The 12,210-nt window shown below is 42.9% G+C and overlaps 1 protein-coding gene and 1 non-coding gene across 5 annotated transcripts in view; both read right to left on the bottom strand.

The window, feature by feature from the left end:
* Window positions 1-12,210, bottom strand: part of IGF2BP2 (insulin like growth factor 2 mRNA binding protein 2) — a 164,719-nt gene that overhangs the window by 51,641 nt on the left and 100,868 nt on the right. The window lies entirely within an intron of this gene.
* Window positions 8,416-8,521, bottom strand: LOC136173826 (U6 spliceosomal RNA). The gene has a single exon (XR_010664306.1). It is a non-coding gene; the product is annotated as a U6 spliceosomal RNA (small nuclear RNA).

The raw sequence follows: 12,210 nt of genomic DNA, 5'->3' as shown, positions 1-12,210 counted from the left end.
AACTTTCCTTCCAAAGCGGAAGCATCTTTTAATTTCATGGCTGCAATCACCATCTGCAGTGATTTTGGAGCCCCCCAAAATAAAGTTTGACACTGTTTCCACTGTGTCCCCTTCTATTTCCCATGAAGTGATGGGACCAGATGCCATGATCCTAGTTTTCTGAATGTTGAGCTTTAAGCCAACTTTTTCACTCTCCTCTTTCACTTTCATCAAGAGGCTCTTTAGTTCTTCTTCACTTTCTGTCATAAGGGTGGTGTCATCTGCATATCTGAGGTTATTGATATTTCTCTTGGCAATCTTGATTCCAGCTTGTGCTTCCTCCAGGCCAGCGTTTCTCATGATGTACTCTGCATAAAAGTTAAATAAGCAGGGTGACAATATACAGCCTTGACGTACTCCTTTTCCTATTTGGAACCAGTCTGTTGTTCCATGTCCAATTCTAACTGTTGCTTCTTGACCTGCATATAGGTTTCTCAAGAGGCAGGTCAGGTGGTCTGGTACTCCCATCCCTTTCAGAATTTTCCACAGTTTATTGTGATCCACACAGTCAAAGGCTTTGGCATAGTCAAGAAAGCAGAAAAAAATGCTTTTCTGAAACTCTCTTGCTTTTTCAATGGTCCAGTGGATGTTGGCAATTTGATCTCTGGTTCCTCTGCCTCTTCTAAATCCAGCTTGAACATCTGGAAGTTCACAGTTCACATATTACTGAGGCCTGGCTTGGAGAATTTTGAGCATTACTTTACTAGCGTGTGAGATGAGTGCAACTGTGTAGTAGTTTGAGCATTCTTTGGGATTGCCTTTCTTAGGGATTGGAATGAAAACTGACCTTTTCCAGTCCTGTAGCCACTGCTGAGTTTTCCAAATTTGCTGACATATTGATTGCAGCACTTTCAGAGCATTATCTTTCAGGATTTGAAATAGCTCAACTGGAATTCCATCACCTCCACTAGCTTTGTTCGTAGTGATGCTTTCTAAGGCCCACTTGACTTCACATTCCAGGATGTCTGGCTCTAGGTGAGTGATCACACCATGGTGATTAATTGGGTTGTGAAGATCTTTTCTGTACAGTTCTTCTGTGTATTCTTGCCACCTCTTCTTAATATCTTCTGCTTCTGTTAAGTCCATACCATTTCTGTCATTTATCGAACCCATCTTTGCAACCCCACATCCAAGGAGTGGCGGCTGCGCAGGTGCTGGAGGGCTGAGAGGAGCTACTCCACATTCAAGGTCGGGGGGGTGGCCGTGAGAAGATACCCCTTGTCCAAGATAAGGAGCAGCGGCTGCGCTTTGCTGGAGCAACCGTGAAGAGACACCCCACGTCCAAGGTAAAAGAAACCCAAGTAAGACGGTAGGTGTTGCGAGAGGGCATCAGAGGGCAGACACACTGAAACCATAATCACAGAAAACTAGCCAATCTGATCACACGGACCACAGCCTTGTCTAACTCAATGAAACTAAGCCATGCCGTGTGGGGCCACCCAAGATGCACAGGTCATGATGGAGAGGTCTGACAGAATGTGGTCCACTGGAGAAGGGAATGGCAAACCACTTCAGTATTCTTGCCTTGAGAACCCCATGAACAGTATGAGAAGGCAAACAGATAGGACCCTGAAAGATGAACTCCCCAGGTCAGTAGGTGTTACTGGAGATCAGTGGAGAAATAACTCCAGAAAGAATGAAGGGATGGAGCCAAAGCAAAAACAATACCCAGCTGTGGATGTGACTGGTGATAGAAGCAAGGTCCGATACTGTAAAGAGCAATATTGCATAGGAACCTGGAATGTTAGATCCATGAACCAGGGCAAATTGGAAGTGGTTAAACAGGAGATGGCAAGAGAGAACGTCGACATTCTAGGAATCAGTGAACTAAAATGGACTGGAGTGGGTGAATTTAACTCAGATGACCTTTATATCTACTAGGCAGGAATCCCTTCTAAGGCAGGAATCCCTTAGAAGAAATGGTGTAGCCATCATGGTCAACAAAAAAGTCCGAAATGCAGTACTTGAATGCAATCTCAAAAACGACAGAATGATCTCTCTTCATTTCCAAGGCAAACCATTCAGTATCACGGTCATCCAAGCTTATGCCCCAACCAGTAACGCTGAAGAAGCTGAAGTTGAACGGTTCTATGAAGACCTACAAGACCTTTTAGAACTAACACCCGAAAAAGATGTCCTTTCCATAAAAGAGGACTGGAATGCAAAAGTAGGAAGTCAAGAAATACCTGGAGTAATAGGCAAATTTGGCCTTGGAGTACAGAATGAAGCAGGGCAAAGGCTAATAGTTTTGCCAGAGAATGCACTGGTCATAGCAAACACCCTCTTCCAACAACACAAGAGAAGACTCTACACATGGACATCACCAGATGGTCAACACCGAAATCAGACTGATTATATTCTTTGCAGTCAAAGATGGAGAAGCTCTACACAGTCAGCAAAAACAAGACCAGGAGCTGACTGTGGCTCAGATCATGAACTCCTTATTGCCAAATTCAGACTTAAATTGAAGAAAGTAGGGAAAACCACTAGACCATTCAGGTATGACCTAAATCAAATCCCTTATGATTATACAGTAGAAATAAGAAATAGATTTAAGGGGCTAGATCTGATAAGGTGCCTGATGAACTATGGACGGAGGTTCATGACATTGTACGGAGACAGGGATCAAGACCATCCCCATGGAAAAGAAATGCAAAAAAGAAAAATGGCTGTCTGAGGATGCCTTATAAATAGCTGTGAAAAGAAGAGAAGTGAAAGGCAAAGGAGAAAAGGAAAGATATTCACATATGAATGCAGAATTCCAAAGAATAGCAAGGAGAGATAAGAAAGCCTTTCTCAGTGATCAATGCAAAGAAATAGAGGAAAACAACAGAATGGGAAAGACTAGAGATATCCTCAAGAAAATTAGAGATACCAAGGGAACATTTCATGCAAAGATGGGTTCAATAAAGGACAGAAATGGTAGGGGCCTAACAGAAACATGTAGTTTACCATGTCTAATTGCTCCCTTGATCCAATTAAATCCTGAAGGAAAAAGGCCATTCCTGCCTTTTCCTCATCATATTCTTGGGTTTTAGCTAGACATGAACCCAATGTCCTTTAACGCCTGTTTCTGCACAGTATCCTTATACAGTACTTGTGGCTAGTAAAGAGCATCACACGAATCCTCATTTCTAAGCTCCGTGGGGAAGTTAGATCTGACGCAGGAGTTTCTTTGCAGAACAGCAGTGGGACACATGCACTGCTGCCTTTCCTTCCCACCCAGCACTGCCCCTTAGTACCTAACCCTGTGAGATTTCTTCTCCTTCTCAAAAGGGAGCTCCAGAGAAAAGAAGATCAAAGGGAAAGTTCTGTCTCAAAATTGGGAGAGGAGTCAGAAAAAACTTCTCACACAACACTATTAAAAAAATAAAATCAGTTCATAGCATACAAAGAATAACAAATCTGTGAAGGTCTTCAATATCTCAAAAAGTGCTATCTCAAAAAGAAAGGAAAATCACTAGCTCTTAGAGCTAGTATTACATGATTTAATACAGTGAAACTTTAAAAGAAACTTTGAACAGCCAACTGTTTTCTTTTTTTTTTTTAGGCTGTGCCAAGCAGCTTATGGAATCTTAGCTCCTACACCAGGGATTGAACCTGGGCCCTCAGCAGTGAAAGCACAGGGTCCTAACTACTGGACTGCAAGAGAATTCTCGTTTTAAAATTCATTTTTATTTGATTGTCAAATAGTCAATTTTAAAAACAGATGAATGAATTGGGGAAAGATGGCATATAAATCATTCCCATTTTTAAAAGGATTCATTTTCCTAATGAGGATTCCCCTTAAGATCTCTTTTCATCAATTCTGAAATAAGACAAACTAGTAGGGAGATAGCTGCAAAAATATACAAATTTATAACCAGTTTGGAAAGACCAGACTTCTACCTAGAGAAAATTTTCTAGTGTTGCTGACAGAAATGCAAGATTCCTTAGCTGTATCCTTCCCAAATTATGCACACCCTACCCCTACCCGCTACAGATCCACAGCTCTGACAGGTGACATGGACATAGCAGTCACTCAGGAAATCTGAGGAATGAATGAATGTACAGAACAGGGTTAACATCTCTGGCACTTAAACAGAGAATTCTTTCCAGCTGCTGATTCACATTCTCTTTTGAGTTCCCTGTCTCACGAAGCATCTATCTCACTTGGTTCCAGACTTCTCATCACTTCCTCAAACCAGCATCATTAGCGGGTGGGTCCCAGCTAACGGGTGGGACCATTAATGGGTGGGTCCCAGCAGGACTCATCCATGGGAAATTGCCTCTAGGAGTCAACACCTGACTCGAATAAAAGTGAACAACCTACCTGGCTCTGCAGGTGACCATGGGAGGTCCTGCTCCCACAGCTTCAAATTTCTTTCCCCCTCTCTCCTCCCTTCCCTGGAAGCAGTGCACAGCTGCCCCCTACTCCGACCCTGATGCTTTCTTTGCTGGCAGCTCAGTCTTCTACAGCGTGAGTGAGGACGGAAGAGAGTTCAGTCCGTGCCCTCCCTCTAGCTATTCACACAGTCCCAGTCTTCTTAGCACTGTGATTAGCTCCTGCCCTCTCCTCCCCTCTGTCCCTCACCGAATCCCAGAGAATTATGAGAAAGTGCTCCATAAACTGTACTGCACCCTACACATGAAGGCATTAGGCTGATGTTAATAGAAGCACAGCACCCTCAAGTTCATTTTCCCAGTTTTGGTCCTGATGTGCCCAAGGGAGCTGGTGCCTGGTTCTCCTGAGAAATGTGAGTGGCTCTGACTTCACCTGATGAGTCACAACCAGATAATCAATTAGAAGGCATCATACAGAGCCAGCACTGAACTAGGAGAGAAACTCCTGAAATGATGTCACTTGTGGATTCAGGCTCAAAAGGACCCATTTCAGGAAAATTTTGGAAGCTAAGACGTATAACTGGCAAACCGATGGATTATTCTTCTCCATTTAAGAGCACCTTGTTTATTGTGTTGAAGTACAAGTACTTGTGTTCCTTGGTGGGAAGTACAAAGTTTGTAATAGGTAAGCACAGGTACTGGCGGAAATGCAAACACTTTTGTTTACTAATGTCCATGAGGTCTTGATTACTTTCTTTTTTTTTTTTTGGCTGTGCCATACAGCATGTGGGATCTCAGTTCCCTGACCAGGGGTCAAACTGGCACCCTCTACATCCCCTCATGGGAAGCTCAGAGTCTTAACCACCGGACCACCAGGAACATCCCCATGAGGCCTTGATTTCTTAGAGGAGAACAATGATTAAAGAAAAAATATAAATTTAAATATATTCCCTGGGTTATCTAACTTAACAATTGCCCCCACCTCTAATAAAATATTTCATTGTTACCAAAGGCCACCATTATTTTGACACCACAAACAGCAGATGGAGATGTGCTGAGATGGCAACAGGAGACAACAGTTTGAATCCTGGCTCTGCCTTGGCAAGTTAATGGACAGATACTGGGCCAGTCATTGAACCTCTCTGGTTAACGCCTCAGACAGGAGACAGCTGAGACAAGATTACAGGTAGACAAGCTTCTTTTTCAAACCCAAAGATTCATTTCATTTTGGCAGCAAAACAAAACTTGTCACAAACAGAAGGGAATGAGCAGAGAGAAGAGGTGTCTCCAAGGACCTTAGGTTACAAACAGAGACTGAATTTTTAAAAAATCATCCCAATAAATCTTGCATTTTGTTTGCATCACAATTTTTAACAACCCAATAGATAAGTTAGCTGACTGAGTCCACAGTATTTTATAACACAATGGCTTACAATCCAAAAAAGTGGATCTGTGACTCTACCTGTATCACAACCCACCCCTACAAGCCACAGTTTATCCTGTTTCTACCCAAAGGCTTACATTTTCACTAGTACCAGGATTACTCTTGTACAATATCTGGTGTCTGGATTTTGAAGGTAGAGTGTTATTTCCTGAAATTTACTATGAAAGTATAGCGTTATTTCCTAAAATTTATTATGAATTTGCCATTGGATCACAGAAAAAGCAAGAGAGTTCCAGAAAAACATCTACTTTTGCTTTATTGACTACACCAAAGCCTTTGACTGTGTGGATCACAACAAACTGGAAAACTATTAAAAGAGATGGGAATATCAGACCACCTTACTTGCCTCCTGAGAAATCTGTATGCAGGTCAAGAAGCAACAATCAGAACCAGACATGGAGCAACAGACTGGTTTCAAATTGGGAAAGGAGTACGTCAAGGTTGTATATTGTTACCCTGCTTATTTAACTTACATGCAGAGTACATCATGTGAAATGCCAGGCTGGATGAAGCATAAGCTGGAATCAAGGTTGCCGGGAGAAATATCAATAACCTCAGATACGCAGATGACACCACCCTTATGACAGAAAGAGAAGAGGAACTGAAGAGCCTCTTGAGGAAAGTGAAAGAGGAGAGTGAAAAGCTGGCTTAAAGCTCAACATTCAAAAACTAAGATCATGGCATCCAGTCCCATCACTTCATGGCAAATAGATGGGGAAACAATGGAAACAGACTTTATTTTCTTGGGCTCCAAAATCACTGTAGATGGTGACTGCAGCCATGAAGTTAAAAGACGCTTGCTCCTTGGAAGAAAAGCTATGATCAACCAAGATAGCATATTAAGAAGCAGACACATTACTTTTCTGACAAAGGTACATTTGGTCAAAGCTATGGTTTTTCCAGTAGGCCGTCTAGTCAAAGCTATGGTTTTTCCAGTAGTCATACATTGGATCATAAAGAAAGCTGAGTGCTGAAGAACTCGTGCTTTTGAACTGTGGTGTTGGAGAAGACTTTTGAGAGTCCCTTGGACTGCAAGGAGATCAAACCATTCAATTCTAAAGGAAATCAGTCCTGAATATTCATTGGAAGGACTGTGGCTGAAGCTGAAACTCCAATACTTTGACCATCTGATGTGAAGTACTGACTCCTTGGAAAAGACTCTGATGCTGAGAAAACTGAAGGCAGGAAGAGAAGAGGATGACAGAGGATGAGATGGTTGGGGGGGCATCACTGACTCTATGGACATGAGTTTGAGCAAGCTCCGGGAGTTGGTGATGGACAGGGAAGCCTGGCATGCTGCAGTCTTGGGGTCGCAAAGAGTTGGACACTACTGAGCGACTGAACTGACTATGAATGGAGTGTGAAAGTGTTACTCAGTCGTGTCTGACTCTTTGTGACCCAGGAAATGTAGCCCCCCAGGCTCCTCTTTACATGGGATTCTCCAGGCAAGAATACTGGAGTGGGTTGCTATTTCCTTCTCCAGGGATCTTCGTGACCCAGGGATTGAACCCAGGTGTCCTGCATTGCAGATGATTCTTCACCATCTGAGCTACCAGGGAATGAATGGAGTGTAGGGCACAGCTAAGCAGGAGCTTGTCCATTTCCTATTGGTGTATATAGGTCTGTGGCAGGGACTGTGAATGAGGAGATGATAATTGCCTCCAAGGAATTCCACTGATGTCATAAGCCAAGATCAAAGCTCATGTTTCTACTACATAGAAGCAGAGCTCTGGCTCATAATTCAGATTCTGGTTAATTAGTATCATACTGATATTCTACTCGTTATTGCAGCTTTGATCTAGACAGCGCTGAAAGCCTATATTCACATTTTTAAAGTAACACACTTTAGCAGCAGGTGAGAGAAAGTTAAGACAAGCTACATGTATTAGAAAAGCAGCAGTGTTAGCTTGATTTAAAGAAAATACCACTAGATAATTGTCCAAGGCTCTTTTCAAGTCCAATGGTCTAGGCAACAAGTGAGTGAGACTTCAAAGGCAAGGGGGACAGGTTGGGGTCTGAGACGTCAGGATGAAAAGTGTTTATATTACATGGAGCTTTTCCTGACGAGTTTTATATAGTGATTCTGTAGATCTCAGCAAATCTGGACACATATCTATCACTCAACTAGTTTAAAACAAATTAAGTTTTTAGAAATAAGTATGACATAGTTCAAAAGGTACCAAAGCAGAAAAAACACAGTAGAAAAACTTATCCTTCAGGCCTCTAGTTCTGATACAGTTTTAAAAAATCACTCCATAGTATTTTATACAAAAGCATATATGTATACAGTAGAACCTTGAACACTGTGGAGTTAAGGGCACTTATCCATGTCACCCCATCCACTCTAACACAGCTGAAAATCTGTCTGTAACTTTTTTTTTTTAATTTTATTTTATTAGTTGGAGGCTAATTACTTCACAACATTTCAGTGGGTTTTGTCATACATGGACATGAATCAGCCATAGAGTTACACGTATTCCCCATCCCGATTCCCCCTCCCACCTCCCTCTCCACCCGATTCCTCTGGGTCTTCCCAGTGCACCAGCCCCGAGCACTTGTCTCATGCATCCCACCTGGGCTGGTGATCTGTTTCACCATAGATAATATACAAAAATATGGAACGCTTCACGAATTTGGTGTCATCCTTGCGCAGGGGCCATGCTAATCTTCTCTGTATCGTTCCAATTTTAGTATATGTGCTGCCGAAGCGAGCACTGTCTGTAACTTTTGATCCCCACCAAACTTAACTTCTATAGCCTACTGCTGACCAGAAGCCTTACTAGTAACAAAAACACATATTTTGTATATGTATATTTTATGCATTTATGACATTGTTTCTTAAACTTCTTTGTATTTCTAGGATATACAATTCATCCATGAGGTTTATTTTTTCAAATTGTCCCAAATCTCCTAAAAATTTTCCAATATATTTATTGAAAAAAATCCACATAGAAGTGAATTCATGCAATTCACATCTGTGAATTCACATCTGTGTTGTTCTAGGGTCAACTGTGTATTCTTTTTACCCTGAAACAAATTATTAGTGCTCTGAATATGCTTTTTTCACTTGGAGACTGTGTCATATCCATACATGGAGCTGTTCTTTTTGATAGCTGTGTAACACTGATCTTTATGACTATATCATAATTTATTCAACTGGTCTCCTATTGATGGACACACAATGTTTCTAACCTTTTGCTCTTACCAAAAAACCAAAAATGTTGTACCAAATAGCCTATGTAACTTTACACAGGTGTGATGTATCTTGGAAGATAAGCTCCTACAAGTGGAGGGCTATTCATTTGTAATGTCCACATACAAATGCAATGTTGTTTCTTCACACATGAAAACACAGCTATCTCATTTTTTATTTCTGCCCTTTCACAGGTGAAAAATACTATCTTTTTCTGCATTTTAATTATGAATGAAGTTGATTGTTGGAAACTCCACAGAATTCATCCTTGTTCTTCATTGGTATTCTGACAGGGGACTCCTGATTTGATTAAATGCATTAACTTCATTTATTCAACAGACCCTCACTGAGCATTTACTATGTTGGACACCAGAGAGACGGGTGAAAGGCCTGTTCCCCACCATGAGGAACTCACGGTCTGGTGGGCAGACGGCCAGTATGCCCTGCACACTGTGCCGCTAGGAGACATGCCTGCGCCTCGTGGGAGGTGCCGAGTGGCTGGACAGACAGGAGGAGAACCTGGCAGGGCCCCCAGGGAAGGTGCTGCCTCAGCCACAACCTGAGCAAAGGGGAGGGAGAGAGCGCAGAGGGGTCTGGAGGGCCTTTCAAACCAAGGGAATGAGGGGCACAAGGGCAGGGCGACACGGACACTTTGTTTGAGAGGAGCAGAGAGTGCTTTCCAGGGACCATGAAGGGCATCAACCTTTTGCCAAGACCCAGAACCTGGAAGACAATGTAAACACAGCCATCAGCATTAACTTTCTTTTCAGAAGCTATTTTCTTCTTAACTGACCCCCTTCCTCGGAGAAGACAGCACTGTGGCCCTGAGAATTTGGGTGCAAGTATGATTCCATCCTTTCCTCCAGCTGTGTGCAGCCCGCCACCAGGGCAGCCTACTGATAATTCCTCACTTCCCTTTGACATGGGGCTGCCAGATACACTTAACCAACAAATGAAGTGCCGCCAGCTGAAAATAAAAGCATCTTGCCAACTACCATGATGATATTCTTTTGCTTCCAACAGGTATTTACCACACCTTTTGAGAGTGTAACAAACAGATCTTTTAAATATATTAGGAGTGTTTTAGGTTAGTTAGTGGAAGGTATGATTAAATATCACAATTGATTTTTTAAATGAACACATTAGAACTTCTATCTTTTAAATTCACATGAATAATGTCTCCATCAGTTAGACTACTTACTCTAATGATTCCTCTGCCCAACATTTTTTTTTTACTTCTTTTATTAATATTTTCTACAACATCTATCCAATAAATACTGACAATTGATTTGCCTTGGTCTGTAGTGCAATCTTACAAATATGCTATGTTGAGTAAGAATCTACCTCTTTTTCTTCCGTATCCTCTTCTTATATTTAACAGAAAACAAAACTCAGAGGCCTCTCCTCTGCCTCTTCTAATAGCAAGAAGCACAGCTCTCTGGGGAGTAGGCTGCCTTAGTTTGAATGCCAGGCCTGTTGGGTTGGCCACCATATACCCCGTCACCAACCCATCATTATAAGGGGCTTACCTCTCACTTTCTGTTTGAGGGTGGTGGTAGAGAAGAACAGTGCAGGGGGAACATCACCCTTGGCTGCTCAAGCTCCCTGGTCTGGTTAAGGAGAGGGTATTTACTCAGGGTCATGGAGGTGCCTGGGGAAGCCAACCCCATCTGTGTTGACTGATCATCAGAACAGGGACAAAGGGATATTCTTCATTTCTGAGTCATGTTTGGTTAACATTAGGTGCTAGGGTCAAAATTTCACCTTAGCTGAGGGGCAGCTGCCCAAGTGGGCGAGGTTAGTGCTCCTGTGACCCTGGGCTAGTGTCTTCTTCATTGCATTTATCACAACCTGCTATTTACATTTCTGCTGCCAGTCAGACTCTGCCCCACCGCTGTGCTGTGTTCATCCTACCATCCAGCACTTTTCTCTTCAAGGGATGATTATACACAAGTGAACAGACAGCAGGCATGGTTGCCCTTTAAGCCCGTGTAATCAGGCCTCTCATTTCAACTCACTATGGTCAGGTCATGTCATCTGAATGCAAAACGGCTGCTCTGTCTCTGACCAGGATTCCTGCAACCCTTTGATGGCCATCCCTTGTGGCTCAGCTGGTAAAGAATCTGCCTGTAGAGTGGGAGACCTGGGTTCGATCCCTGGGTTGGGAAGATCTCCTGGAGAAGGGAAAGGCTACCCACTTCAGTATTCTGGCCTAGAAAACTCCATGGACTGTATAGCCCATGGGGTCACAAAGAGTTGGACATGACTGAGTGACTTTCACTTTTGATGGCCACGGGGCTCTCAGAGGGAGCTCATTCCTGGGTGCTTGAGACCCAGTCATGGGCAGAAAGTTAGACTCGGCATGAGGACCACTGGGTGTGGGGACATCACCCAGATATGTAACTGTGGCAAGTTATGTCATTTCTCTGGAGCCAGATGGCCTCTTTCTACAGTCCTTCTCAGTGCTGAGAGTTCTCCAGACCTGCTTGCTCTCTTCTCTCAAGGACAGCAGAGATGCCTCTTATTCCCATAGAAAAGTATACAAGAACTAAGTTGTCCAAGCAAAAAAAAAAAATACTGTTGAAGAATTTCTATGTTGCGAGTGGTTTACTGTGAGAAAAGGACTCAGAAAAGTCTTAGAAATCTTCACTCAGTGACACAGATAGATAGACTTTAATCTGTGAGCCAAGAAAAATGGTTTGTAAAGGCTAGAAGAAAAGAACCCCATGGCTAAGAACTTGTAAAAACATCTACAACAAACAAGAGTTCTAAGGGAAAGACTATGAATCAGCAGGATCACAGGAGGTGGAGAGGGAGCTGAAATGGCAGAGAGCTAACCAGCTAAAGGGTAAATGGTGCAGAATGCCACTGCAGGAGGTGGCACAGGAATCCTGGCAGCACCTGGAGTCAACAGAAGACAAGCAGACACATCTTCATCCTAGGCCTGACCAAGGGGGACAGTCTAGCCTACTACGCTGCTATTTTCTGGATGGGAAGTAGGCTCTAATGAGATTCCTTAGTTTATAAAGTCAAAAACTCCACTCTTGGGAGGGAGAGGAGAGAAGGGAATGAGAATGAGCAGGAATGACATTTTCCACATTTTCCATTCCCTTCACAGACAGGTTTGCACAAGCCACAAATGCAAAGGGGGGATGCAGACAGGAGCCCACCTCAGTCTCTGCCCCCCGGGGAAAGTCAAAGTGTTAGTTGC

The sequence above is a fragment of the Muntiacus reevesi genome, chromosome 8 (assembly GCF_963930625.1).
Source record: "Muntiacus reevesi chromosome 8, mMunRee1.1, whole genome shotgun sequence".
Lineage (NCBI taxonomy): Eukaryota > Metazoa > Chordata > Mammalia > Artiodactyla > Cervidae > Muntiacus > Muntiacus reevesi.
This window is presented reverse-complemented; position numbering and strand designations above follow the sequence as displayed.